The 27,728-nt window shown below is 40.4% G+C and overlaps 1 protein-coding gene and 1 long non-coding RNA gene across 2 annotated transcripts in view; one reads left to right on the top strand and one right to left on the bottom strand.

The window, feature by feature from the left end:
• The window catches only part of LOC148646767 (uncharacterized), a 47,901-nt gene extending 20,797 nt beyond the window's left edge, over nt 1–27,104 (bottom strand). Inside the window, exon 1 of the long non-coding RNA XR_015927524.1 lies at nt 27,005–27,104. This is a non-coding gene — a long non-coding RNA (uncharacterized LOC148646767). The remainder of the gene's footprint in view (nt 1–27,004) is intronic.
• Nucleotides 1–27,728, top strand: part of LOC148646745 (NACHT, LRR and PYD domains-containing protein 3-like) — a 2,700,574-nt gene that overhangs the window by 1,641,844 nt on the left and 1,031,002 nt on the right. The window lies entirely within an intron of this gene.

Genomic DNA, 27,728 nt, shown 5'->3' with positions numbered 1-27,728 from the left:
AAGGACATATTTCCAACTCCACAATGTGTCAGACCACGCTTTACCAGTGTTAAACAACTGTGGTTGATACAATGACATTCAAACCCACTGTGTTTGGTCTCCAGAACACGATATACATCAGGACACGTCATTCCTCACGCATTTTAACACAGACGATTGAAGATGTTGGGGATAACACTTGAAAACTGACGTATTTTACAGCTTCTTGGTTTTTCAAATCTGATCGTTTAGCTATGGCCCCTAGTTGCACGCCTTAGTTCAGAAGTATTCGTGTAGATCAGACTAAAGGACAATCCTTGTGAGGGAGTAAGCGGGACTCTTTTGAATCCAGGGGCAGGCCAAGGCAGCGAGAGGAAGAGAGGAATGAAATGCGTCACCCGCGCCAGTGGGAGCACATTCTACAAGCTTTCGTTTTCTCGGAAAACTCAAAGATACACAGTAATTATGGAGAGAAAGGGGAATTACACCCGGGAGAGTAGGAAACACAGAATACCTTCAGTAACAAAGTCCTCAACACTTGTGTTCGATTACATCAATATTTATTTGAGATTTCAACTTTCCAAGTGCTAGAAACGGAGTAAATGTATACAACAAACCTTCTTCATCACCACCTGAAACAGAATCATAGTACAGTAAGTGATCCCAAATCCCTCCGGAAAAAAAATCAGAAGAATACGTCTTTTCAACTACAAATGCGCACAAAATTCCTCCATAAAGAAAAAAAAAACAATGAGCATCCCGTTAATAAAAAAATACTAAAGATTGTACCATTAATCTAAAGAACATACGAAAAAGATACTAAATTCCAAACGAATTGAACTGAAAAACAATGATCGCTGCTCGGGTCCTTGGTTCGAGAGCGAATCGAGTGCGGTGGTTTCTAAACTTTTCCGAAAGCGAGTGCAAATACTCAATTAGCGAGAAGCGCAGACAGAAGTAGCCGCCCGTTCCCTCTGTGACTTTACTCTGTTTCCGTGTTCAACACTATGAGCAACGACTCACTTTCCAGGGGGAACCGCCTCGGAGACATCGGTGTCCTGCCTGTGGCTGCTCCTTCCTTGCCAGTTTAAAACAGACTCGTCCATCCAGCTGCCCGACACCACGCAGGTTCTGTCCTGCGAGAAACGACCTGAGCCAGCGGGACTTTCCGAACCTGCCGAGCTCACAGCCTGACTGATGTACCATCGATTGCCTTTAAATAAACGTTCCATTGAATATCCGTCATTTAGTGGTTTCTGTGAAGTTTATTATTAAAGTAACTGTGACATTGTTCTTTTTTTGATATCACAGATTTTCAATACTAGAGATTCCCAGCGCAGATCCCAGGGAACTTCTGTGTCTCCTTGTTTCTCTTCAATCTTAATCGCTGATTGAGATTTTTAAGGGGCATCACCCCAGTCCCCAGCTCTGAGTTTCAGAGCTTTTATTACTGGACCACTGAAGCCTCCTTCTCTGCCAGTTATGTTTTTATTAAAATGGGTCAAATTCCTACTATTTTAGTACATTATAAACTGATCCTGGTTGTTTTTACCAGACACCTTTATTTACACCATTTCTCCTCAAAAGGCCAACAGCTCCCTGAGCTCTTAAAGCAGTGGCCCCACAGTGACTCTGGAGCTAATGTAGTGTCAGAAAACAGACCAGGGTCTCCAATGAAGAGGCTGCAGCAATCTGGAGGAGAAACTAAGACTTATTTTTAACCTGTTAATGTTAATTTATTAAATGTTGATACAAGTGCAGTACAAGATATCTTTATTAATGGGTGGGAAAAAGGAAGATCTGCATAAACTCCTGGCCAGTAAAAATATGGCTGAGCCCAAGGAACATTTTTTGGTAGTGCTTGGCTCCCCACTACAGCACCCCAACAATGGTTCTGGTACCAGCAGTGCTCTCGATTTCTGTGGGATTTCCTTCTTTTGTATATCTTTGTGATTGTGATATCTTCGGTATCTTGGTAACCCTCAGTATCTTGGTATCCAGGCAGACTGTTATATGTTTTACATGCACAATTCTATGTATTAATAAATATATGTTGTGTGTTTGAACCTGTGTGTGTGTATCACTGATTATTCTGATGATTGATTCCTAATAGCCAAAATAACCACAATGTAATTTTCTATTACAATTAATAAATTGTCCCAGTAAATTCACAAAACTCCTACATGTCTTAACAAAGACGTCCTGTGTATCCTAAGATGATATGATATGAGTAACGGTTCATACTGTATATTCCTAGTGCTTTTTTCCCCAAGACCATTAAATTAATATTTCTTTATTATGTATGTAAGGTGTGCATAATATGTGAAAGAATAATTTTGTGAAGAAATGCATTTACCATAGAAATGTGTGTATTGTAGCGCCACGCAGGGCGTTTTAGGCAGGCTGAGACCAGCACCTGGGGGCGGGACTATGGGACTGTATATAGTGGGAAGGAGGCTGGAAGACAGTCTCTTCCCTTTGTGTGTGTGTGTTAGTGTAGCTGCAGCGCTGTAACTCCTGTCCCTGTGTGTGTACCTTTCTCCGGTTCTGCTTAATAAATGTGTTGTTCAACCCCATTCCCAGAGTCCTACGCCTGCTCCTTTCTGTACCTAAGCCTGCGGTCGTTACAGTATGATTAAAGTGAATTATCACCAATCTGAACATGATTTGTTAGGTGTCTGAGCAAATGGATGCATTTGAATAAAGTGGTAAAAAGCAACAAAAAACAATTGCTTGTAAGAGAAAAAGGAAGGAGACATATTCTATAAGTGGCTCAAAATCACGATGTGTAGATATCTGTGACCTTCCATGCTTGTTGACACTTTGGAGAAGTATTACTGTGCTATCTCATGCTTTTGCAAAATAAATGTTTGCGAACAATAAAATAACACAGCTACATATCATTTCATAATATCACAAGTGTGTGAATGTAAGCATTCCAGAAGTCATAGAGTCCTAGATTATCCATAATTCCAGTCTCTGCAACCCGACAACACTATGGAATACTAGTAGGGAGTACAGTAGATGCACACATCATGAAAAGTAACATCCCTGCTCCTCTATGTCATGGCCAGCAGTGTGTTAGTTGGTGCGCATGCACGAGTGTATGTGAAAATAATATTCATAATATTCAGGCTTGTTCCTAACCCTTGTCCGGTTTCAGCTCATTGTCCTTTTCTTTTTTCTTTCATACAGTAGTTTTCCCCTGGTGCCTCTGTGTTTACATTTCAATACCTTTTCTTCTATTTGTCCCTCAGATTGCCTTCCTGGTTTCTGAATTTGGCCTGTCATTGGACTTTGTCTGTGCGTTCAGTATAGTCTTCTGGTTATTACTCTAGTTCCTAGTCTGTTGGTACTTGTGCCTGCATAGGGTCTAGGCAGTTCTTACAACACCCAGGGCAGCTGAATGCCAAGGACATCTTAAATGACATTTCAAACCCTTTTGTAAAGTCCTACAGTAAATGACGAAAGTCTCAGAATTTGTGATGGTGGTCAGGAATACATATGGTACTGCATGAAGCAGATGTAAATCTGTTCTATACAGTAAATAATTCAAAGAAAAAATCAAACCTCATTGATTTAAATTACACAGAGAATAAATAATAGCTTTGCGTTAATATTTTGCACGCTGTGTGTATAAATTGATGAAAAAGGATTGCACCCATACGAAAATGCTGTAGGGTGAAATCAGATTCACCAGGTTGTGGGTATCAGAACAGATGAAAATCAGTTTATCAAGATGTTTCAGTTTATGAGAAACACTTTGAAGTGATCTTTAAAGTTCCGTCCTACTCAGATTCTGGTTGCAGTTATTTACAACGGGACCTGCCGTTGCCGTTGACACTTGTCTACTTGCACTTGAGCATAAACACATTAACTGCTATCCCAGGACAGCAGGACTAGACAGAGAGCAGCTTTATAAGGAGCAGAGGATGAGACACAATCAGCTGAGCCCTTATTCCACTCAACACAGCTGGAATGGAGTAGACTGTGGAGAGTCTGGTTAAAGCAGCACTTGGCTCTCGGTGCTCAGACAATAGCAATAAATGTGTTTGAACTTACTCTATGCCCATTTACTTAGTTTTCTGCCAGAGCTCAGAGGAGACAGAACTCTATGAAGTCCTTTTCTTAAGAAGCTGACTGAGATTTGTAATGGGCATCACCCCAGTCCCCAGCTCTGAGTTTCAGGGCTTTTGTTCCTGGACCACTGAAACCTCCTTCTCTACCAATTATCTTTTTCTTAAAATGGATTTAATTCCACCATTTTGTGATTCACCAATTGTGTAATGGTGAGGGAAATATAAACACATGTCTTAAATCTCCTGGGAATCAGATTAACTTATTCTACTCAACACAGCTGGAATGCAGTGGAGTGTGGAGAGTCTGGTTAAAGCAACACTTACAAAGTCTGAAGCATGCATATATACAGTTATATTTAAAACTCTGCAATACACCATCAATTAATACTTCATCTGTCATTATTACAGATCAGAGAGCTTCATCAGTAGGGCCCTGCTGACCTCACCCAGCTGAGAGAACTGCATACTACTGTCAGCCTTACATGAGTGATGGGCTCCCTGCGACCCCTAGTGGTTCAGCCACTGTAACTACCACCTCTCAACAGTTTCCTTGTGCCATCTCGGAACTCATGTCACAAAACACTCATTCCTCCTAACTAGCTGTTGAAAGTAATGAACGAGTTTTGAAAGTGGGCAGAACTGGTCACTTCTAAGGTCTGACTTAGTATTTTCTTATAATTTACACCTCTAAACTGATTACATTAGAAACATTCAATCACACATATTGCTCTCTAGGTTCACTTTAGAAACACTCAAATTGAAATCAAATAACTTTAGATGTATTACTACTCAATTACTCTTTTGCAAAGTAATAACAATTACCAGTCCAACTGAAATATATTAATATTTTTGTTGTTTAATAAGAAATACATTTGGATTTGTATGGTATCCATCTATTGATAAAGATATGGATGCATTAATGCATTATGTCGACAATGATTAATATGTTCAAAACATAACTCAAAGCCTATTGGGGTCAAAAAAGGGACAATGGACATGGTTTAGGGTCCATATGAATAAATTCCAATTGGATTCAAAGTGCCATTTCCTTGCTGTAAAGGAAGCCAGTATTGTTTAATTGTAATAGACAGATTTCCAGTATGTGTTTATGTAATTCTGGCAGAGCATTGTAATATTCACCCAACCGCATACTGTTTTCCAGGAGAAAAGAATTCCACTATGGGAAATGTCCTTTCAAACTAATAGTGACCAGGGAAAACATTGTTTGGTAAACATGATTTAATTTTTCTTTAAAATATTAAGAATTAAGCAGAAGTATCAATCCTGTCCAATGTCAGCCAGGAATGTTCTACAGTATATTCATGTTTTTGCTCTAATGTGATCCAGTGTTCCTCTTAGTACGCTGCTAAGTACTATTACTGCTCAAACCATGTGAAGAGATGGTTTACTTTAGTCCCTTATTTCAGTAACCCCTAGAGGGCAACAGGTGTTATTTTGGATTTGTTGCAACAAGTTTAGTACTGTGCTGTGGACTAATTTCAGCGGTCAAGTTTGTTGCAATTGGTTTTTAAAGTAGCGTACTAGTTTAGCTCGGAGCTGTGTGCTCACAATGGGTTAACTCCATATCTTATTTGCAGTACTGCTACTTCAACTAGAGCACGTCCATTATTGTCACACCAGAAAGAATAATGTACAATACACAAAGATATACAGTAAATATAGAGAGACAGAGGAATTACACCCGGGAGAGTAGGAATCACACAACACCTTCAGTGGAAACTGGGGAACGCACGGGTTCAATTGCAGCAATATTTACTGGATATTGAAACTTTCAGTTGCTAGAAAGGGAGGAAATGAATACATCTCAAAAAGGATCACAGTACAGTAACGATCCGAAATCTGAAGAATATGTCTGTAGTGCCCTCATCAGGCAGTGTTGGGCACTGAGCAGACAAGCAGTGGGGCTGGTGATGTCAGCTCTTGGAGAGCATGCTGGGATAGTTGGAACTTGTCTGGGAGAGTTAGGAAATGTCAAGGACATTGCTAACTCCTGTGACTTGAGGGGAAGGACAGGAGTTTGTGTAAATGGTATGTGAGTACACATGTGTGGAGATCCCATGTTTCCCGATCCGAGTCTGTGACCTCATGTTGCCACCCTGAGATAACTGACATCTGTCAGTCATGACCCCTCCGTCACTTGAAAACAGTCTTTAAAATTTTTTTTGATGTATCTTTATGTTTTTTGTTAGAGGAGTGATGTTTTCACATGTGCCTGATGCTTTGTTTTTTACTTTTCCAGTGAGTGGGAGTTTTTGGTTTTGACTTGTGCGCTGATACATGTGTTCTCATTCCTCGAGCTCTAGTGAGTACGAAGCTTTTCCAGTAAAGAAAAATACTCCTACTAAAAACGCTGATGCTTAAACATTCTATTGTTGAAGACAATTCGACACGCCCTTTGCTGGCTGCAGTTCCTTCTTCGCCATTTTAAAGCAGGCTCATCCATCTAGTTCCACTAGAAATCATTGATCAACACTTGAGTCCTCAGTTCGAGAGCGAATCGAGTGCTGTGGTTTTTAACTTTTCGGAAAGCAAGTGCAAATACTCAATTAGCGAGAAGCGCAGACAGCAGTAGCCGCCCGTTCCCTCTGTGACTTCACTCTATTCTCGTGTTCAACACCATGAGCAACATGACTCACTTTCCAGGGGGAACTGCCTCAGAGACAGTCGTTCACATAGAAGGCGCCTTTCTGAGCAACGCGCTCCAATCCAGGGGCGTCGTGCCCGCGGCTGAGCCAATCACCCAGGCTCATGGGCGCTCTTGGTCACAGAGGGGCTGTGATTTTCTCGAGGGAGCAAAACGCGTTTTGTGGCCTCTGATCCGAGTGATAGCGGCTGGGATTTATCTCTGCCAATTATTGAAACCGGTCTTCGTCATCATTGGTGTCCTGCCTGACGCTGCTCCTTCCTTGCCGGTATGAAACAGACTCATCTATCCAGCTGCCCAACACCACGCAGGCTTCTGTCCTGCGAGAAACGACCCGAGCCAGCGGGACTTTCCGAACCGACCTAACTCACAGCCTGACTTATGTACCATTGGTTGCCTTTACATAAACATCTCATTGAAAATCTGTCATTTAGTGGTTTCTGTGAAGTTTATTGTTCAACTTCAAGTTTATTGTCATTATACGCACATACAGGTATATGGTATAAGGAAATGCTATTTAGCTAGCTCTCGGACATAAGTAGTACAAAGAAAAAAACAAAAACAAAAACAACAACAACAATACAAATGTATAACAAAAGAAAGACAGAGACAACAGGCAATGTGCAAAAAAACAACAGGCAATGTGCAAAACAGCAAAATAACAGGTTACGTGCAAAAATATGCATCAACAGAATGAAATAAAGGGATAGAAATTATGGGGAGTGAGCTTTTGACATGTATGGTAGAGGTAGATTTACAATGTGTGTTTGGGTTTTTGGTAAGAAAGAAGGCACTGTGAGGTTCAGATCATAGGTGAGAGTGAGAGAGGCTGGGAGTTTAATAGTTTGATAGTGCGGGGGTAAAAACTGTCTCTGAGTCTGGTAGTCCGGGCCTGAATGCTCCGGTAACATTTTCCAGATGGTAGCAGATCATAAAGTCTGTAGCTGGGGTGTGTGGGGTCTTTGATGATGTTTAGAGGTTTCCTCAAGCACCCTCTGTCATAAATGTCCTGTATAGATGGGAGGGCAACCCCAGTGATTGACTGGGCAGTTTTCACCAACCGCTGTAGGGCTTTGTGGTCAGCAATCAGCAGTTGCCATACCACACTGTGATGCAACCTGTCAGTGTGCTTTCTGTAGTAAAACTGTAAAAGTTAGTGAGGATCTGGGGACATATCTAAGCCTTCTTCAACCGTCTTAGGAAGTACAGGCGCTGTTGCGCTTTCTTGATCAGACAGGTGGTGTTGAGAGACCATGTGAGGTCCTCGGTGATATGGACGCCAAGGAATTTAAAGTTACTGACCCTTTCCACTTCAGTCCCGTTGATGTGGATAGGGGCATGTCCGGTTTTCTGTTTCCTGAAATCAACGATCAGCTCCTTGGTTTTGCTGATGTTGAGGGTTAGGTTGTTGTCATCCCACCACGTTGTAAGGAGATTGACCTCCTCCTTGTAGGCCCTCTCATCATTGTCTGTGATCAGACCTACAACTGTGGTGTCATCGGCAAACTTGATGATGGAGTTGGTGTTGTGTTTTGCCTTACAGTCGTGGGTATAGAGGGAGTAGAGCAATGGACTAAGCACACACCCCTGGGGGACCCCAATGTTCAGAGTTAGTGTGCCGGAGGTTATTATTAAAATTAACTATTGAAGTAACTGTAAAATTGTTCTTTTTTATAGAAGTCAATAATTTTCAATACTAACAATTCCCAGCACAGATCCCAGGGAACTTCTGTGTCTCCTGGTATCTCTTCAGTCTGAATCGCTGTTTGAGATTTCTAACGGGCATCATCCCTGTACAAGCTCTGAGTTTTGGAACTTTAATTACAGGCCCGCTGATGCCCAATTCTCTGTCAGTTATGTTTTTTATTCAAATGGATTGAATTCCACGTATTTCAGTACACTACAAACTGATTCTGTTTAGCGAGACACCTTTATTTACACCATTTCTCCTCAAAAGGCCAACAGCTCCCTGAGCTCTTAAAGCAAGGGCCTCACACTCAGTTCCTGAACGGCACAGTGTCTTCTGGATTTTATTCCAACCTGAATAGTTGACTGAGACATATTTCTGTTATTTTATTAGGCATCAACAGGAGTTTTCTCACAGTCACATCATAAAAGGGACAGTCACCAAGTGAATGCCTCAATATCTGCAAATATATTACAGGTGGTGCAATTTATAGTGCAATTGAGGTGTCGCTGAGCGCTGGTTTTAGAGGTTGTGCTACAAGATACGAGGGTGGAGAAAGGTGAATGGGAATTCCATGAACTGCTCCAAGAACGACTCCACCAAACATTGCATTAAAATGCTAAAGGACATATTTCCAACTGCACAATGAAACCGTTCTTATTTAAGCTCAGGCTTGTGGTGTGTGAGAGCCTTCAGCGACCCTGGGGTGTTGTGTGCCCAGGTCAGAGTTACAGAATGGGATTGCTCTTCGGTGGGTGTGTGAAATCGCAATGAATGGTGGACTGGTCTAACACATGTGAAATGTAATTAAAAGTCTGGTGCGCCTTCTCTTTTGTTGAGTCTGTCAGACCACGCTTTACCAGTGTTAAATAACTGTGGTGGATACAATGACATTGAAACCCACTGTGTTTGGTCTCCAGAACACGATATACATCAGGACACGTCATTCCTCACGCATTTTAACACAGTCGATTGAAGATGTTGGGGATAACACTTGAAAACTGACATATTTTACAGCCTCTTGGTTTTTCAAATCTGATCGTTTAGCTATGGCCCCTAGTTGCACGCCTTAGTTCAGAAGTATTCGTGTAGATCAGACTAAAGGACAATCCTACTGAGGGAGTAAGCGGGACCCTTTTGAATCCAGGGGCAGGCCAAGACAGCGAGAGGAAGAGAGGAATGAAATGCGTTACCCGCGCCAGTGGGAGCACAGTCTACAAGCTTTCGTTTTCTCTGAAAACTCAAAGATACACTGTAATTATGGAGAGAAAGGGGAATTACACCCGGGAGAGTAGGAAACACAGAATACCTTCAGTAACAAAGTCCTCAACACTTGTGTTCGATCACATCAATATTTATTTGAGATTTCAACTTCCCAAGTGCGAGAAACGGAGTAAATGAACACAACAAACCTTCTTCATCACCACCTGAAACAGAATCATAGTACAGTAAGTGATCCCAAATCCTTCCGGGAAAAAAAATCAGAAGAATATGTCTTTTCAACTACAAATGCGCACAAAATTCCTCCATAAAGAAAAAAATAAAAAACAATGAGCATCCCGTTAATAAAAAAATACTAAAGAGTGTACCATTAATCTACGAAGAACATACGAAAAAGATACTAAATTCCAAACGAATTGAACTGAAAAACAATGATCGCTGCTCGGGTCCTTGGTTCAAGAGCGAATCGAGTGCGGTGGTTTCTAAACTTTTCCGAAAGCGAGTGCAAACACTCAATTAGCGAGAAGCGCAAACAGAAGTAGCCGCCCGTTCCCTCTGTGACATTACTCTGTTTCCGTGTTCAACACTATGAGCAACGACTCACTTTCCAGGGGGAACCGCCTCGGAAACATTGGTGTCCTGCCTGAGGCTGCTCCTTCCTTGCCAGTTTAAAACAGACTCGTCCATCCAGCTGCCCGACACCACGCAGGGTTCTATCCTGCGAGAGACGGCCTGAGCCAGGTGGACTTTCCGAACCTGCCGAGCTCACAGCCTGACTGATCTACCATCGATTGCCTTTAAATAAACGTTCCATTGAATATCCGTCATTTAGCGGTTTCTGTGAAGTTTATTATTAAAGTAACTGTGACATTGTTCTTTTTTTTGATATCACAGATTTTCAATACCATTGATTCCCAGCGCAAATCCCAGGGAACTTCTGTGTCTCCTGCTTTCTCTTCAATCTTAATCGCTGATTGAGATTTTTAAGGGGCATCACCCCAGTCCCCAGCTCTGAGTTTCAGAGCTTTTATTACTGGACCACTGAAGCCTCCTTCTCTGCCAGTTATGTTTTTATTAAAATGGGTCAAATTCCTACTATTTTAGTACATTATAAACTGATCCTGTTTGTTTACCGAGACACCTTTATTTACACCATTTCTCCTCAAAAGGCCAACAGCTCCCTGAGCTCTTAAAGCAGTGGCCCCACAGTGTCTCTGGAGCTAATGTAGTGTCAGAAAACAGACCAGAGTCTCCAATGAAGAGGCTGCAGCAATCTGGAGGAGAAACTAAGACTTATTTTTAACCTGTTAATGTTAATTTATTAAATGCTGATACAAGTGCAGTACAAGATATCTTTATTAATGGGCGGGGAAAAGGAAGATCTGCATAAACTCCTGGCCAGTAAAAATATGGTTGAGCCCAAGGAACATTTTTTGGTAGTGCCTGGCTCCCCACTACAGCACCCCAACAATGGTCCTGGTACCAGCAGTGCTCTCGATTTCTGCTGGATTTCCTTCTTTTGTATATCTTTGTGATTGTGATATCTTCGGTATCTTGGTAACCCTCACAATAAGATCTGCCATCTGTATCCAGGCAGACTGTTATATGTTTTACATGCACAATTCTATGTATTAATAAATATATGTTTTGTATTTGAACCTGTGTGTGTGTATCAGTGATTATTCTGATGATTGATTCCTAATAGCCAAAAGAACCACAATGTAAGTTACTATTACAATTAATAAATTGGCCCAGTAAATTCACAAAACTCCTACATGTCTTAACAAAGACGTCCTGTGTATCCTAAGATGATATGATATGAGTAACGTCTCATACTGTATATTCCTAGTGCTTTTTTCCCCAAGACCATTAAATTAATATTTCTTTATTATGTATATAAGGTGTGCATAGTAAAGAATAATTTTGTGAAGAAATGCATTTACCATAGAAATGTGTGTATTGTAGCGCCACGCAGGGCGTTTTAGGCAGGCTGAGACCAGCACCTGGGGGCGGGACTATGGGACTGTATATAGTAGGAAGGAGGCTGGAAGACAGTCTCTTCCCTTTGTGTGTGTGTGTTAGTGTAGCTGCAGCGCTGTAACCCCTGTCCCTGTGTGTGTACCTTTCTCCGGATCTGCTTGATAAATGTGTTGTTCAACCCCATTCCCAGAGTCCTACGCCTGCTCCTTTCTGTACCGAAGCCTGCGGTCGTTACAGTATGATTTAAGTGAATTATCACCAATCTGAACATGATTTGTTAGGTGTCTGAGCAAATGGATTCATTTGAATAAAGTGGTAAAAAGCAACAAAAATCAATTGCTTGTAAGAGAAAAAGGAAGGAGACATATTCTATCAGTGGCTCAAAATCACGATGTGTAGATATCTGTGACCTTCCATGCTTGTTGACACTTTGGAGAAGTATTACTGTGCTATCTCATGCTTTTGCAAAATAAATGTTTGCGAACAATAAAATAACACAACTACATATCATTTCATAATATCACAAATGTGTGAATGTAAGCATTCCAGAAGTCATAGAGACCTAGATTATCCATAATTCCAGTCTCTGTAACCCGACAACACTATGGAATACTAGTAGGGAGTACAGTAGATGCACACATCATGAAAAGTAACATCCCTGCTCCTCTATGTCATGGCCAGCAGTGTGTTAGTTGGTGCGCATGCACGAGTGTATGTGAAAATAATATTCATAATATTCAGGCTTGTTCCTAACCCTTGTCCGGTTTCAGCTCATTGTCCTTTTTTTTTTCTTTCACACAGTAGTTTTCTCCTGGTGCCTCTGTGTTTACATTTCAATACCTTTTCTCCTATTTGTCCCTCAGATTGCCTTCCTGGTTTCTGAATTTGGCCTGTCATTGGACTTTGTCTGTGCGTTCAGTATAGTCTTCTGGTTATTACTCTAGTTCCTAGTCTGTTGGTACTTGTACCTGCATAGGGTCTAGGCAGTTCTTACAACACCCAGGGCAGCTGAATGCCAAGGACATCTTAAATGACATTTCAAACCCTTTTATAAAGTCCTACAGTAAATGACGAAAGTCTCAGAATTTGTGATGGTGGTCAGGAATACATACGGTACTGCATGAAGCAGATGTAAATCCGTTCTATACAGTAAAATAATTCAAAGAAAAAATCAAACCTCATTGATTTAAATTACACAGAGAATAAGTAATAGCTTTGCATTAATATTTTGCACGCTGTGTGTATAAATTGATGAAAAAGGATTGCACCCATACGAAAATGCTGTTGGGTGCAATCAGATTCACCAGGTTGTGGGTATCAGAACAGATGAAAATCAGTTTATCAAGATGTTTCAGTTTGAGAAACACTTCGAAGTGATCTTTAAAGTTCCGTCCTACTCAGATTCTGGTTGCAGTTATTTACAACAGGACCTGACCCAGCAGACTCTAAAGTACTGTTTGTGCCTTTACATGATGCACATTTCAGCTGGATTTTAAATAAAAAAGCACTTGTGGGTTCAGCCTCTGAAAACTTCATCTGTCGGTTCGAATCACACTTGTCTACTTGCACTTGAGCATAAACACATTAACTGCTATCCCAGGACAGCAGGACTAGACAGAGAGCAGCTTTATAAGGAGCAGAGGATGAGACACAATCACCTGAGCCCTTATTCCACTCAACACAGCTGGAATGGAGTGGACTGTGGAGAGTCTGGTTAAAGCAGCACTTGGCTCTGGGTGCTCAGACAATAGCAATACATGTGTTTGAACTTACTCTATGCCCATTTACTTAGTTGTCTGCCAGAGCTCAGAGGAGACAGAACTCCATGAAGTCCTTCTCTTAAGAAGCTGACTGAGATTTGTAATGGGCATCACCCCAGTCCCCAGCTCTGAGTTTCAGAGCTTTTGTTACTGGACCACTAAAACCTCCTTCTCTGCCAATTATCTTTTTCTTAAAATGGATTTAATTCCACCATTTTGTGATTCACCAATTGTGTAAAGGTGAGGGAACACTTAGTATTGTCTTATAATTTACACCTCTAAACTGATTACATTAGAAACATTCAATCACACATATTGCTCTCTAGGTTTACTTTAAAAACACTCAAATTGAAATCAAATAATTTTAGATGTATTACTACTCAATTACTCTTTTGCAAAGTAAGAACAATTACCAGTCCAACTGAAATATATTAATATTTTTGTTGTTTAATAAGAAATACATTTGGATTTGTATGGTATCCATCTATTGATAAAGATATGGATGCATTAATGCATTATGTCGACAGTGTTTAATATGTTCAAAACATAACTCAAAGCCTATTGGGGTCAAAAAAGGGACAATGGACATGGTTTAGGGTCCATATGAATAAATTCCAATTGGATTCAAAGTGCCATTTCCTTGCTGTAAAGGAAGCCAGTATTGTTTAATTGTAATAGACAGATTTCCAGTATGTGTTTATGTAATTCTGGCAGAGCATTGTAATATTCACCCAACCGCATACTGTTTTTGAGGAGAAAAGAATGCCACTATGGGAAATATCCTTTCAAACTAATAGTGACCAGGGAAAACATTGTTTGGTAAACATGATTTAATTTTTTTTTAAATATTAAGAATTAAGAAGAAGTATCAATCCTGTCCAATGTCAGCCAGGAAAGTTCTACAGTATATTCATGTTTTTGCTCTAATGTGATCCAGTGTTCCACTTAGTATGCTGCTAAGTACTATTACTGCTCAAACCACATGAAGAGATGTTTTAATTTAGTCCCTTATTTCAATAACCCCTAGAGGGCAACAGGTGTTATTTTGGATTTGTTGCAACAAGTTTAGTACTGTGCTGTGGACTAATTTCAGCGGTCAAGTTTGTTGCAATTGGTTTTTAAAGTAGCACACTAGTTTAGCTCGGAGCTGTGTGCTCACCACGGGTTAACTCCATATCTTATTTGCAGTACTGCTACTTCAACTAGAGCACGTCCATTATTGTCACACCAGAAAGAATAATGTACAATACACAAAGATATACAGTAAATATAGAGAGACAGAGGAATTACACCCGGGAGAGTAGGAATCACACAACACCTTCAGTGGAAACTGGGGAACGCACGGGTTCAATTGCAGCAATATTTACTGGATATTGAAACTTTCAGTTGCTAGAAAGGGAGGAAATGAATACAACTCAAAAAGGATCACAGTACAGTAACGATCCGAAATCTGAAGAATATGTCTGTAGTGCCCTCATCTGGCAGTGTTGGGCACTGAGCAGACAAGCAGTGGGGCTGGTGATGTCAGCTCTTGGAGAGCATGCTGGGATAGTTGGAACTTGTCTGGGAGAGTTAGGAAATGTCAAGGACATTGCTAACTCCTGTGACTTGAGGGGAAGGACAGGAGTTTGTGTAAATGGTATGTGAGTGCACATGTGTGGAGATCCCATGTTTCCCGATCCGAGTCTGTGACCTCATGTTCCCACCCTGAAAAACTGACAACTGTCAGTCATGACGCCTCCGTCACTAGGAAACAGTCTTCAACTTTTCTTTGATATATTTTTAAGTTTTATGTTTGAGGAGTTATTGTTTTACAGGTGCCTGATACTTTGTTTTCTATTTTTCCAGTGAGTTGGAGTTTTTGGTCTCTATTTGTTCGCTGTATACATGTGTTCTAATTTCTCAAGCTCTGGCGTGTGCGACGCACTTACAGATGCAGCCATTCAAAATGCGCGAGCGATGCCGCATTATTTTCCGGTACGCTGTACGCAGTCTACCGCAAGCTACCGGTAAATACCGCCAGTTACCGGTAAATACCGCTAGTTACCGTAAATTCTCCTATAATACGACAAGCAAAATAATAGTATCCCGAATTTCCGCAAGGTGGAGCTAATAAAGCTCAACCTCTCATGTTTGAGCTGTGGCCATCAGTCTTTAACGAAGATATTACTAATAGTATTAATAATGAATGACCTTGGACAAGCTGTAAGTGTAAACTCAAAGTATTGCCCTGGTCAACATTCTTTTTTTCATTGACCGTCTTTGTAAAAGTAACACCACTGCATTTCGCAATCACGCATTTGTTTCCAATCATGCAAAGTACAGTGATTCACCATGCCTTTCACATGCTCATAAAAGAGATTGATTTAGGAACATAAACATATTACCGTATGCAAACTGTACTGTATACAGTAAATATATGTTTATTTAATGTCTTAACTGTGCCCTTTTAAGTATTGAATATTCATATCTAATTTTACCACTGAAGGGAAATCTTAGTAGCTGAGCATAAAAAGAATAGGAGCATACTGTAACGCGTGTGAAGGCCATAAACGATATTAATTTTGGAACATAAACATACATTTCTACATTTTCTGTATGAACCAGCTTAGAGGTTCATACAGAAAGACAGCTTGTGTTTAAATTGAGTGTAAGGTAATTTATGCTTCTAAAGTCATGGTCAGCATTTATTATTGTACTGTGCTGTAAACTTTTTCTGTGCCTAGTCACATTATTTTATAGTGTTTTTTTTGCGTTATTAAATCCGGTGGCGCTGTGTGTTAGTTTCCTGACTCCCATGTCACATGGTCTGTGATTGAATCCCAGGGAACTATGATTTTATTTTTTAACAAACATTTCTTTGAAAAAATGAAACGTTTCCCTTGGTCAGAGATTAAATAAAACCTCACTCGCACCAAACAAATTTATATTTCTAAATATCACGACATGATCGAATTTAAGTCTTTTTAATAACAATGAATAGTCACCTATGCGTTACAAAATATACATTTATATTGATTTGAATCGCGTTTTGATTTAAATCGTAAACGCGTGTTTAAATATATGTGTTTAAAGGCGATATACTGTATAAAAGCGCTGATTCCTATGGAGTGTGTTCCGCCGGGGATTCAAAAAAATTATTTTAAATAGGCTGATAAAGCTTAGACTACTGTAACTGTATTCTAGCCTGTATTACAACAGAACATTGGACAATGCAACGTAAATTGCAAAAATGCACTTGGAATCTGTCCAAGCCCTCCTACAAAAATTATTTAAACTGCGACACTGATCATTCATCTCTACATAAACTTTATTTTATAAAGCGTTTTAAGCAAATAGGTAATTAGATTGCTCATAAACCTAATCGCTTTTTCTACATAAACACAGCGTGATTGCTCTCTGAAAATGCTTTTCCTTTATATTTACAGTAGGCTCAGATTTCAACTATAGATCGTATTATTATAAACTTTCTTGGAAAAATGTATTTTATGTAAACCATGTTTGCCATTAATTAATTTAGGGCTAAAATACGTTCATTGTCTTCCAATCGAGTCGAGTTGACATTGGAAGCTTGCCACACCCGGACTGTTAAACCAACGCATTTGCACGTCAAAGCCCATTGAGGGTATTGAGCCAGTATTGGCTTTAGTATTCCCCCCCTCAATTCAATTCAGTTCAAGGTGTTTTATTTGCATGACAGATGGGTACAAGCAGTGTTGGGTATGTATATTATAACGCCTACGGCCGACAGGCACTGTGTAAGAGCCGGCGCACCAGAGCAGCGCACCGAGGGAGCGTCTGCATTTATAACTTAGTTTTTAAAATTAGTCAAGCAATATGAAGCATCTCCTTTTACTTTTAAGTCCCTTAAATACATTGAGCACAGCTTTCTCACCACTTAAGATTGCTTTTGATACCATCCTTACATAAAGCAGAAGGGAAATCTTAGTGCCTGAGCATAAAAAGAATAGGAGCATACTGCAACGCGTGTGAAGTCCATAAACGATATTAATTTTGGAACTTAAACATACAGTATATGGCTGGTCTCGGTACTTTAAAGAAAACATACACACCAGTATTCCATTTCTCCCTAAACATTTTAAGCATCGAAGTCTTTAACTAACGTGATACCGGAGTCAACAAGCATACTTTTAGAATTTGATTAAAAGGGAATATAATATGGAATCGCGTATTTCAAGAAATTAATAATGGTATAATTATATTCATGTTGCAAAAGAACTGCAACGGACATAAAAACTCCCTTGCTTTTAACAGAGCGTTCCATAATTTCTAACTACGAAAATGATTTAAACTGCGACACTTATCATTCAACCAGAGCTCGAAATATCACAAGGATCCTCAAGAGCACAGCAAAGACTGTATTAAAAGAATCACGTATCTCAAGAAATTAATAAGATATAATTATAATTGTGTAATTCGTATAATTATATAATCAGTTTCAATCAAGGTCTCTAAAACAAACAAGAAAAAGAGGATTTTCGGAGGGCAATTACGCTGTATTTATATAGAATAAGTGATTTATGAGCAATCTAATTTCTTGTTCGTTTAAAACAGTGAAATGTCAGCTGCAAAAGATCGCACCAGAAACAACACTCTCTCTGCCTGTCATAGACGTTCAGGAAAGGCTGAATGAAGTCATGTCAAGTACAATAATTCGGTGATCAATAATAACAGTTTGTAGGACAAGAAACAAAAGATAGTGAATTAGATTATAAATCAGTTATTCTATATAAACACAGTGTAATTGCCCTCCGAAAATCCTCTTTTTCTTTTTCGTTTTAGAGACCTTGATCGAAACTGATTTTAGATGTCAGAAAGGATTTATTTTCTCTGTATTTCCTACATTGCTTTGTCGAGATTTTAACTTTATATCTAACTTTATATCTAGGCTCAGATTTCAACTATAAATCGTACAGTAATTAATAGCAGTAAATACTGATGTTTTGCGCCCTCTTACCACAAAAATATGTTTTGTAGTTGGGATTAGCTTTATTTCGTACGCGTATCTACTCCGGATCGGACACTGAACAGTTAAAGATGTCGGCAAATCAGACACCCAGAGGGGGGGAGGCGTCTTCTCGCCTCCATAACTAAAATGCCAAATAGGAGTGGCTTAAGCGACATACACAGTCGTGTAACTGACAGTTTGAGGTAGCCTATCGTGTAAATTTCGCTTTGTTGCTGATAGGTTAAGCTTTCGAAACTCTGCCCCAAAGTCATGTGACTGATTTTTCGCCCTGTTTCGTTGGTTAAACGCAATGATCACAAGCACCACCATGGTAACTGGGATGTGTAGTTTTTAATTCGGTTTGAATTATAACTGTACGTACTGTCTTCATATTTGGCCAGGGCTTTAAAGAGAAGGCGCGCCAAAAAATTTCGGTGCCGTCGTCTCCGCTTTAAAGGTACCCCTGTGCTGGAAGAATTTGACCTCGGAACGTTTGCCCAGCGTACTGTTAAACCAACACATTAGCATGTTAAAGCGATTCTATTGAGGGAGTAGCCCAGCTACCACTTAACACTGTACTTCCTACTTTGAATACCTGTGAAACCGGTTTAATTCGTCACAGCCAGCACTCCGGCAGAGAGGGGGTTGAGTAGTGGAAGCAGGCGAGATTTCCAGCGAAAGACACCACCCCCTCAAAAACCCAGTAAGCAGTAATGCTTTAAGTTGAAAATCGTGGTAGATTTTGAGGATGATAAAGAGGGTAAACTGGGATGGGAGGAGGGTTTGGTTTTGCATAAGGGGCAGAAGATTTCCCTTCTGCTTTGTGTAAGGATGGTATCAAAAGCAATCTTAAGTGGTGAGAAAGCTGTGCTCAATGTATTTAAGGGACTTAAAAGTAAAAGGAGATGCTTCATATTGCTTGACTAATTTTAAAAACTAAGTTATAAATGCAGACGCTCCCTCGGTGCGCTGCTCTGGTACGCCGGCTCTTACACAGTGCCTGTCGGCCGTAGGCGTTATAATATACATACCCAACACTGCTTGTACCCATCTGTCATGCAAATAAAACACCTTGAATTGAATTATGCTTGTTAACTCCGGTATCACGTTAGTTAAAGACTTCGAAGCTTAAAATGTTTAGGGAGAAATGGAATACTGGTGTGTATTTTTTTTCTTTAAAGTACCAAGACCAGCTATATACTGTATGTTTATGTTCCAAAATTAATATCGTTTATAGCCTTCACACGCGTTACAGTATGCTCCTATTCTTTTTATGCTCAGCTACTAAGATTTCCCTTCAGTGGTAAAATTCAATATCTACAACGGGCACAGTAAAGACGTTTACAGTAAGTCTTTCTACGACAGACCAACGGACCACGAGTGCCCCTGTCGGTCAACCAATCACGTACCGCGTCATCTTGCGTCATGATACGCGATACCGCAGCCAATTACCTGCGGTACGTGTCTGTACCGCGCACTTTGAATGGCTGCATCTGTACAGCAAAGAAAAAAATACTCCTACTAGAAAAGGTGATGATTATACGTTCTGTTATTGAAGATAATCCGACACGCCTTTTGCTGGCTGCTGTTCCTTCTTCGCCATTTTAAAACAGACTCGTCCATCAAGTTCCACTAGAAATCATTGATCAACACTCGAGTCCTTAGTTCGTGAGCGAATCGAGTGCTGTGGTTTTTAACTTTTGGGAAAGCAAGTCGCAACTAGCGAGAAGCACCCTCTGTGACTTCACTCTGTTTCCGTGTTCAACACCATGAGCAACATGACTCACTTTCCAGGGGGAACCGCCTCGGAGACAGTCGTTCGCATTGAAGGCGCCTCTCTGAGCAGCGTGCTCCAATCCAGGGGCTCCGTGCCCCCGGCGAAAACTGGTCTTCGTCATCATTGGTGTCCTGCCTGACGCTGCTTCTTCCTTGCCGGTATGAAACAGACTCATCTATCCAGCTGCCCGACACCACGCAGGGTTCTGTCCTGCGAGAGACGGCCTGAGCCAGGGGGACTTTCCGAACCGGCCGAACTCACAGCCTGACTGATCTACCATCGATTGCCTTTACTTAAACATCCCATTGAATATCCGTCATTTAGTGGTTTCTGTGATGTTTATTATTCAAGTTCAAGTTCAAGTTCAAGTTTATTGTCATTATACTCATATACAGGTATATGGTATAACGAAATGTTATTTAGCTAGCTCTCGGACATAAGTAGTACAAAGAAAAAAACAAAAACAAAAACAACAACAACAACAAAACAATTGTATAACAAAAGAAAGACAGAGACAACAGGCAGTGTGCAAAAAACAACAACAGGCAATGTGCAAAAACAAAAACAGGCAATGTGCAAAAACAACAACAGGCAATGTGCAAAACAGCAAAAAGGTAACAGGTTATGTGCAAAAATATGCATCAACAGAATGAAATAAAGGGATAGAAATTATGGGGAGTGAGCTTTTGACATGTATGGTAGAGGTAGATTTTCAATGTGTGTTTGGGTTTTTGGTAAGAGAGAAGGCACTGTGAGGTTCAGATCATAGATGAGAGTGAGAGAGGCTGGGAGTTTAACAGTTTGATAGTGCGGAGGTAAAAACTGTCTCCGAGTCTGGTAGTCCAAGCCCGAATACTCCGGTACCGTTTTCCAGATGGTAGCAGATCATAAAGTCTGTAGCTGGGGTGTGTGGGGTCTTTGATGATGCTTAGAGCTTTCCTCAAGCACCATCTGTCATAAAAGTCCTGTATAGATGGGAGGGCAACCCCAGTGATGGACTAGGCAGTTTTCACCACCCGCTGTAGGGCTTTGCGGTCAGCAGTACTGCAGTTGCCATACCACACTGTGATGCAGTCTGTCAGTGTGCTTTCTGTAGTGCATCTGTAAAAGCTAGTGAGGATCTGGGGACATATCTTAGCCTTCAACCGTCTTAGGAAGTACAGGCGCTGTTGAGCTTTTTTGATCTGACAGGTAGAGTTGAGAGACCATGTGAGGTCCTCAGTGATATGGATGCCAAGGAATTTAAAGTTACTGACCCTCTCCACTTCAGTCCCGTTGATGTGGATAGGGGCATGTCCGGTTTGCAGTTTCCTGAAATCAACGATCAGCTCCTTGGTATTGCTGACATTGAGGGTGAGGTTGTTGTCATCACACCACGTTGTAAGGAGATTGACCTCCTCCCTGTAGGCCCTCTCATCATTGTCTGTGATCAGACCTACAGCTGTGGTGTCATCGGCGAACTTGACGATGGAGTTGGTGTTGTGTTTGGCCTTACAGTCGTGGGTATAGAGGGAGTAGAGCAATGGACTTAGCACACACCCCTGGGGGACCTTAGTGTTCAGAGTTAGTGTGCCGGAGGTGTGGTTTCCAAACAAAACATTTTTTATTGATTTTATTATATTTATTATCTATAATGTTAATTAACATTATTTTATTTGTAATTTTCACTTTCATAGCCTATTAAGCTTAATACCTAAATACATCTAAACATTATTTCTGTGTATTTATTACACAACGTTTATAAATGATGTACAAACCCAGCTCTGTTCAGTGTGATTGTAGCAGTTCTGCAGTTGTTCTCAGCCTCAGTCCTCAGTGGTTGCTGTTGATGAGCCAGAGCAGCTCCTGTGGAGCTGAGTGAGGTTTTTGTACAGACTTGTATCACAGTGTGAATGGATAACTATAGTCATTCTGACCACTGTAATAATCTCCTGCATCGTAAGCCTGGACTCCAGTGATTATATGTGTAAAGGCTGTTCCAGAACCAGTGCCTGTGAATTGATCAGGAACCCCAGACTGACAGTTTGTTGCAACATAAACCAGGAGCTGTGGAGCCTGACCAGGTTTCTGCAGGTACAAGTGCAGGTAGTTGCTGACTGGCTCTACAGCTGATGGAGACAGAGCTTCCTGGGAGAACAGACTGAGCTGGAGACTGAGTCAGAACAATCTGCCCACTGGACACTGGAAGTGAAAAAGCAACAAGAATTATTAATACATGCTTTTTATAAATATATAAATATATACTCCAGCAGCCATATCAGCCTGCAACTCACAACTGGCAACCCACTGAAGCTAAGCAGGTATGAGCCTGGTCAGTACCTGGATAGGAGACCTCCTGGGAAAAACTAAGGTTGCTTCTGGAAGAGGTGTTAGTGGGGCCAGCAGGGGGCGCTCACACTGTGGTCCATGTCAGTCCTAATGCCCCAGTATAGTGATGGGGACACTAGACTGTAAACTGGCGCCGTCCTATGGCTGAGATGTAAAACTGAGGTGCTGACTCTCTGTGGTCATTAAAAATCCCAGGGCGTTTCTCGAAGAGTAGGGGTCCTGGCTAAATTTCCCATTGGCCCTTACCAGTCATGGCTTCCTAATAATCCCCGAATTGGCTAAATTTACTCTGCTCTCCTCCCCACTAATAGCTGATGTGTGGTGAGTGTTCTGGCTCACTATGGCTGCCATCGCGTCATCCAGGTGCGGTTGCACACTGGTGGTGGTGGAGGGGAGTCCCCATTACCTGTAAAGCGCTTTGAGTGGAGTGTCTAGAAAAGTGCTACATAAGTGTAAGCAATTATTATTATTATATACACATTGGTAACATTTCTATTGAAGTTCTTTAAATTGTAGATTTATTCTAAATTTATTCTTTCACACTTTTGTTAATATTGTAAAATTAATGTTAATAAAATTAAAATAGAGAACCAATACTTTTTACAAACATTTGTATTATATATATTTGCCCTAGAAAATACATTTGCTACATTTCTATTGATGTTCTTTAAATTTGAGGTTTGTTCTAATTTTATTCTAAGATCTTTAAAACTGAGGTTAATATTAGGTTAATATTGGGAAATTAATGTTAAAAATGTTGTTAATATTTTTTACTTATTCTAAATTTATTCAATCTTTAAACTTTAACTTTTAAAGGTAAATTAATGTTAATAAAATAAATATAATAAAATTAGAGAAGTATTTTCTTTAATCCTGACCTTGAGCAAAGAGCCCCAGTGTCCCCAGCACTAGAATCAGTGGCATCATTGTCCTGTGTGTGTCAGTGACTCTGAAAGGGCTGAACAGTGACTGATCCACACTGTGAGTCTTAAAGTGTTTGGAGCAGTGAGGCGGCACAGGTATGCAAAGCTTCTTCCTGTATACAAATCCTGTCACAGACAGTTAGAAAAGGCCTGAGCTAGGAGAACAGGTGCAATATGCAAGTGTTTGGTTACTTTCTACTATTTTATTTTATTTCTGTTGCATTACTAGCTCCTTCCTGTAAGCAAATCCTATCACAGACAGTTAGAAAAGCTGATATGGGAGAACAGGTGCAATCTGCAAGGGTTGGGTCTGTTGTTATGTGTATATAATATGTAGTGCATATACCGCTAGATCAGTACTCTGACATTAGAGCTCTATTACATCCTGGGTCCGCTCAGTTTGCTATTGCCCTTCTGCCCAAGACACCCTCAGCATGATCATTCAGTGATGGACCTGATAACATCCTAATCAATCCTCAGCTGTGATTTTGTATCTTAACAGTTAGCATCCAGCTCATTTCATTGGTAAACTCACTTGCTCCTCTTCTCTCTCCAACTAACTTGGCAATTCTGACTTTACCCACCAGGTGACTGCAAGCAGTCCAAATCAGGGTTTACCTTTTTTCCAACATGCCAGACCCAAAGAGTGAGTCGGTGAAGAACTGAATTCTGCCCAATAAATTCTTACTGCAACAAACTAAATCTTCTTTTTCATGAACCAATTGTTAATTTTAACTGATCATTGGAACTGTGAAAGTTGGACTCTGAATAAAGTTGCATTCAGAATATCTAAACACATTCAGTTAAGCACTGTACCTGGGGCAAACCAAGTTTATCCCACCTGTCTTCCTTGTGGCTGTACCCAGACAGACAACTGTGACCAGAATGTTCTAAGTGGGGTATTTAAGGCAGGCCTATCTCTAATTAAAACAAGCTTTTTCTGTAAACATTCTGAAAGCACTGATCCAGCAGAGACTGACCTTACCCTGGAGGTCCTCTTGCCAGCACAGTCCTCCACTGGCCTTGCTACAGAACCTGCTATTCCTCTGTTTATTCTCGCCAATCTCTCCCCAGTGACCCTGCTGTCTACTTTCCACACAGCTCCTCTTGCACTGGTCTCCCCACCTTCTGCACAGACAGTTTCCAGTCTGCAGACTGCAGCCTTCACTCGCTCCCAGCCCAGTCAGCCCACTCATCTCTTGCTCTCTGCTTCCTGCTCTCTGCCTCACCTCCATCTCATCTCTCTGATCTCCCAAAGATCCCTGCAGTCCTGCGCTTGGGGCTCAACCTGTCATTTCACTGCAGGGCTTAATAGTGGCTGCAGCATAACATACATGGTGTACAACTTATTGATGCAACACCAAAAACATGTATAATAAACTATCAGTCTTAATAGAATATATTTGTGAAATGATCTGCTGATAGAAAAGTTTGATCATTCACTCAGGACTACCAAGATAAGACGTAGTAACATCAGAGTTAATATATATCACATACATTAACTCTAATTATATCATATCTCATAATATATATATATATCAGCTATAAAGTGTTGTTGTCAACCTTGTCGATTATGTCAGTCTCAACCAGTTAAATAATATTTTTCTGACAGTTAATTAGCAGATTCTATTGGAAAATCCCTTACTACCAAACTTTTATTAACTTTTTATTTTTGTTTTTGTTTTTGCTACAAAATACTAGTTTCTGAATACCCTTCCACTCACCAGATATTCTATAAATACCAGTGTCTCGCATCTGAAGTCATAGTAATTATTTTTAATAAAAGGTCCATCTTACTTTGTAATCTCCTCAAACAATGTTTCTGACAGCACAGTCTGATGATTTTAATATTTTAATTTTTATCGTAATACCTGTTTAATTTGTCTCCTGTTGATCATCATGTTCTTTTTACATTGAAAGAGGAGTACCAGAAGCATTCTAACACTTTTCTAATAATCTTTGTGTGCCTTGAGCAAGCAGAAAGGGCACAGGAATGTAGCTGAAGAGGCCCCTGTCTTTAGCTCCATATGGCTCTCATGCTGTGATCTCAGCCACAGAGTGACCTGGTGCTTTTTGTGTGTGGGGAAGTGAGGGAGATGAGTTTGTCTTTCTCAGGACAGTGATGACCCAGTACTCTCCATGATGGATGTTTGCCAAAGGTGGCTGGATGTCTAGCAGAGAGTCATCTAGACATGATCATAAGGTCCAAGGTCACTGTTCATCACCTAGAGGAAGATCCATCAATGGGAGAACTCTAGGGTGGTACCAGAACCTAACCTGACAGCATCTCAGCCAATCACCAGCTGTGATGTACAGAATTGTGTCCAAGATATTCTTTCTGCAACAGAAGAAATCTTGTGTTCATGAACCAACTGTTATGTTTGCTGTCTATGTTTGCTGTCTAAGACAGTTGGACTCTTTCTTTTGTCGACATGTTGGATGTCCGAATATATTCAAAAATAAGTTGTAGCTGGGACAAACCAAGTTCTCTCACCTGTCTACCTTGGGCCAGAACCAGGAAATCAAACGGTGTACAAACTTTGTTTTTAAAGACTAAAGTTCAGCAAGACATGGTTATCCACAGGTGAACCCAGCTGCCTATCTGACTGCATTTCCACAGCAACTGGCCAGACTGGTAAAACTATCCAACTCCACAGTGCCCCAGCTGCTATGGACCTTGGTGTGAGTGTTTGTGTTTGTGTATCTATCTGCCCCACATCTTCACTCTTAAAATTATTTAAATGAGAAATAGAATAATCACAGTTATTTTAATAGTATGACTGAATTAAATGATCTTTTGTAAAAGCAAAATAAACTTTTAAGTGCACCTGCAGTAGGTCCCAGCTGCAACAGTACAGTCGCTGTGCAGTCCTGCTGAAGGAGGTTTTTGTATGACTGTGAAACACTGTGTGGACAGATCTTTACTGTTGATGTAGTGGTTACTCTGACAGTAATAATCTGCTACATCTTCAGCTTGGACTCCTGTGATGGTCAGAGTGAAGTCAGTCCCAGATCCACTGCCACTGAAACGCTCTGGGATCCCAGTATAACGGGTAGTTGCATAATAAATCAGGAGTTTAGGAGCTTCTCCAGCTTTCTGTTGGTACCAGGCTAGGCGGTTATTACCATACACTGCAGGACTGGTCTTACAGCTCACAGTGACTGTCTGTCCAGAGAGAACAGATTTCGCTGCTGGAGTCTGAGTCACAGTAACCTGTCCACTGGATTCTGTAAACAAGACAAAACACAGGGATTTAATTTCTTTTAGCTATTTTACTCTTTTTTGTAAAGCTTGTTTACATAATATGCTAACAGCTATATAGTCCACAAATCATAAAATATATTAAAGTCAACACCAAGCCAATAATTAATTATAATACACACTTCTTTTTACAAATTTGTAAATATATTTGCCTCTGAAAACACATTTGCTACACTTCTATTGAAGTTCTTTAAAGTTTAGATGTATTCTAAATTTATTCAGTTCTTTAAACTTTAACTTTTAAAGGTTAATGTTGTGAAATTAATGTTAATAAAATAAATATAATAAAATTAGAGAAGTATTTTCTTTAAGAAGTATTAATGAAAACAAAATAAAAATAATAGAATTAGAGAAGTATTGGTTTTAATCCTCACCTTGAGCGAAGAGTCCCAGTGTCCCCAGCAGTAGAATCAGTGGCATCATTGTCCTGTGTGTCAGTGACTCTGAAAGGGCTGAACAGTGACTGATCCACACTGTGAGTCTTAAAGTGTTTAGAGCAGTGAGGCGGCCCAGGTATGCAAAGTTCCTTCCTGTATACAAATCCTGTCACAGACAGAAAAGGCCTGAGCTGAGAGAACAGCCTGGTCTACAGTGATTATCAGTGTAAAGACTGGTCCAGACTCACCACCAGTGAATCAATCAGGAAACCCTGACAGATGAGCTGTATGCAATATGGATTCTTCTCTAATCCGTAGAGTCATCTACCCAATTCACACTACCTGACCTTAACCACACTTGATACCTAATCTTTTTATAAAATGCTTTCTTCTGTTTCTGTCATTTAATCTTAATTCTGAATCTTCATACACACTCTTTTTTAATGAGTCAACATCTCTGCAGGACAGAGTATAATCCAGTCTTCCCACAGTAATAATCTCCTGCATCTTCAGCCTGGACTCCAGTGATTTTCAGTGTAAAGGCTGTTCCAGACCCCCTGCCATTGAATCACATGAAGAACCCCAGATTTATGGGTTGTAAGTAACTGGATTCTACTCTAGTCCGTAGAGCCTGTAGGTATGCAATATGTTAAATTGCAATCTCGGTCCTGGTATCACAATTGTAATCCCTCCCCCTTAAGGGCGCTCCGGCTCGTTCACA

The sequence above is a fragment of the Lepisosteus platostomus genome, chromosome 16, assembly GCF_059453375.1.
Source record: "Lepisosteus platostomus isolate fLepPlt1 chromosome 16, fLepPlt1.hap1, whole genome shotgun sequence".
Taxonomy (NCBI): Eukaryota; Metazoa; Chordata; class Actinopteri; order Semionotiformes; family Lepisosteidae; genus Lepisosteus; species Lepisosteus platostomus.
This window is presented reverse-complemented; position numbering and strand designations above follow the sequence as displayed.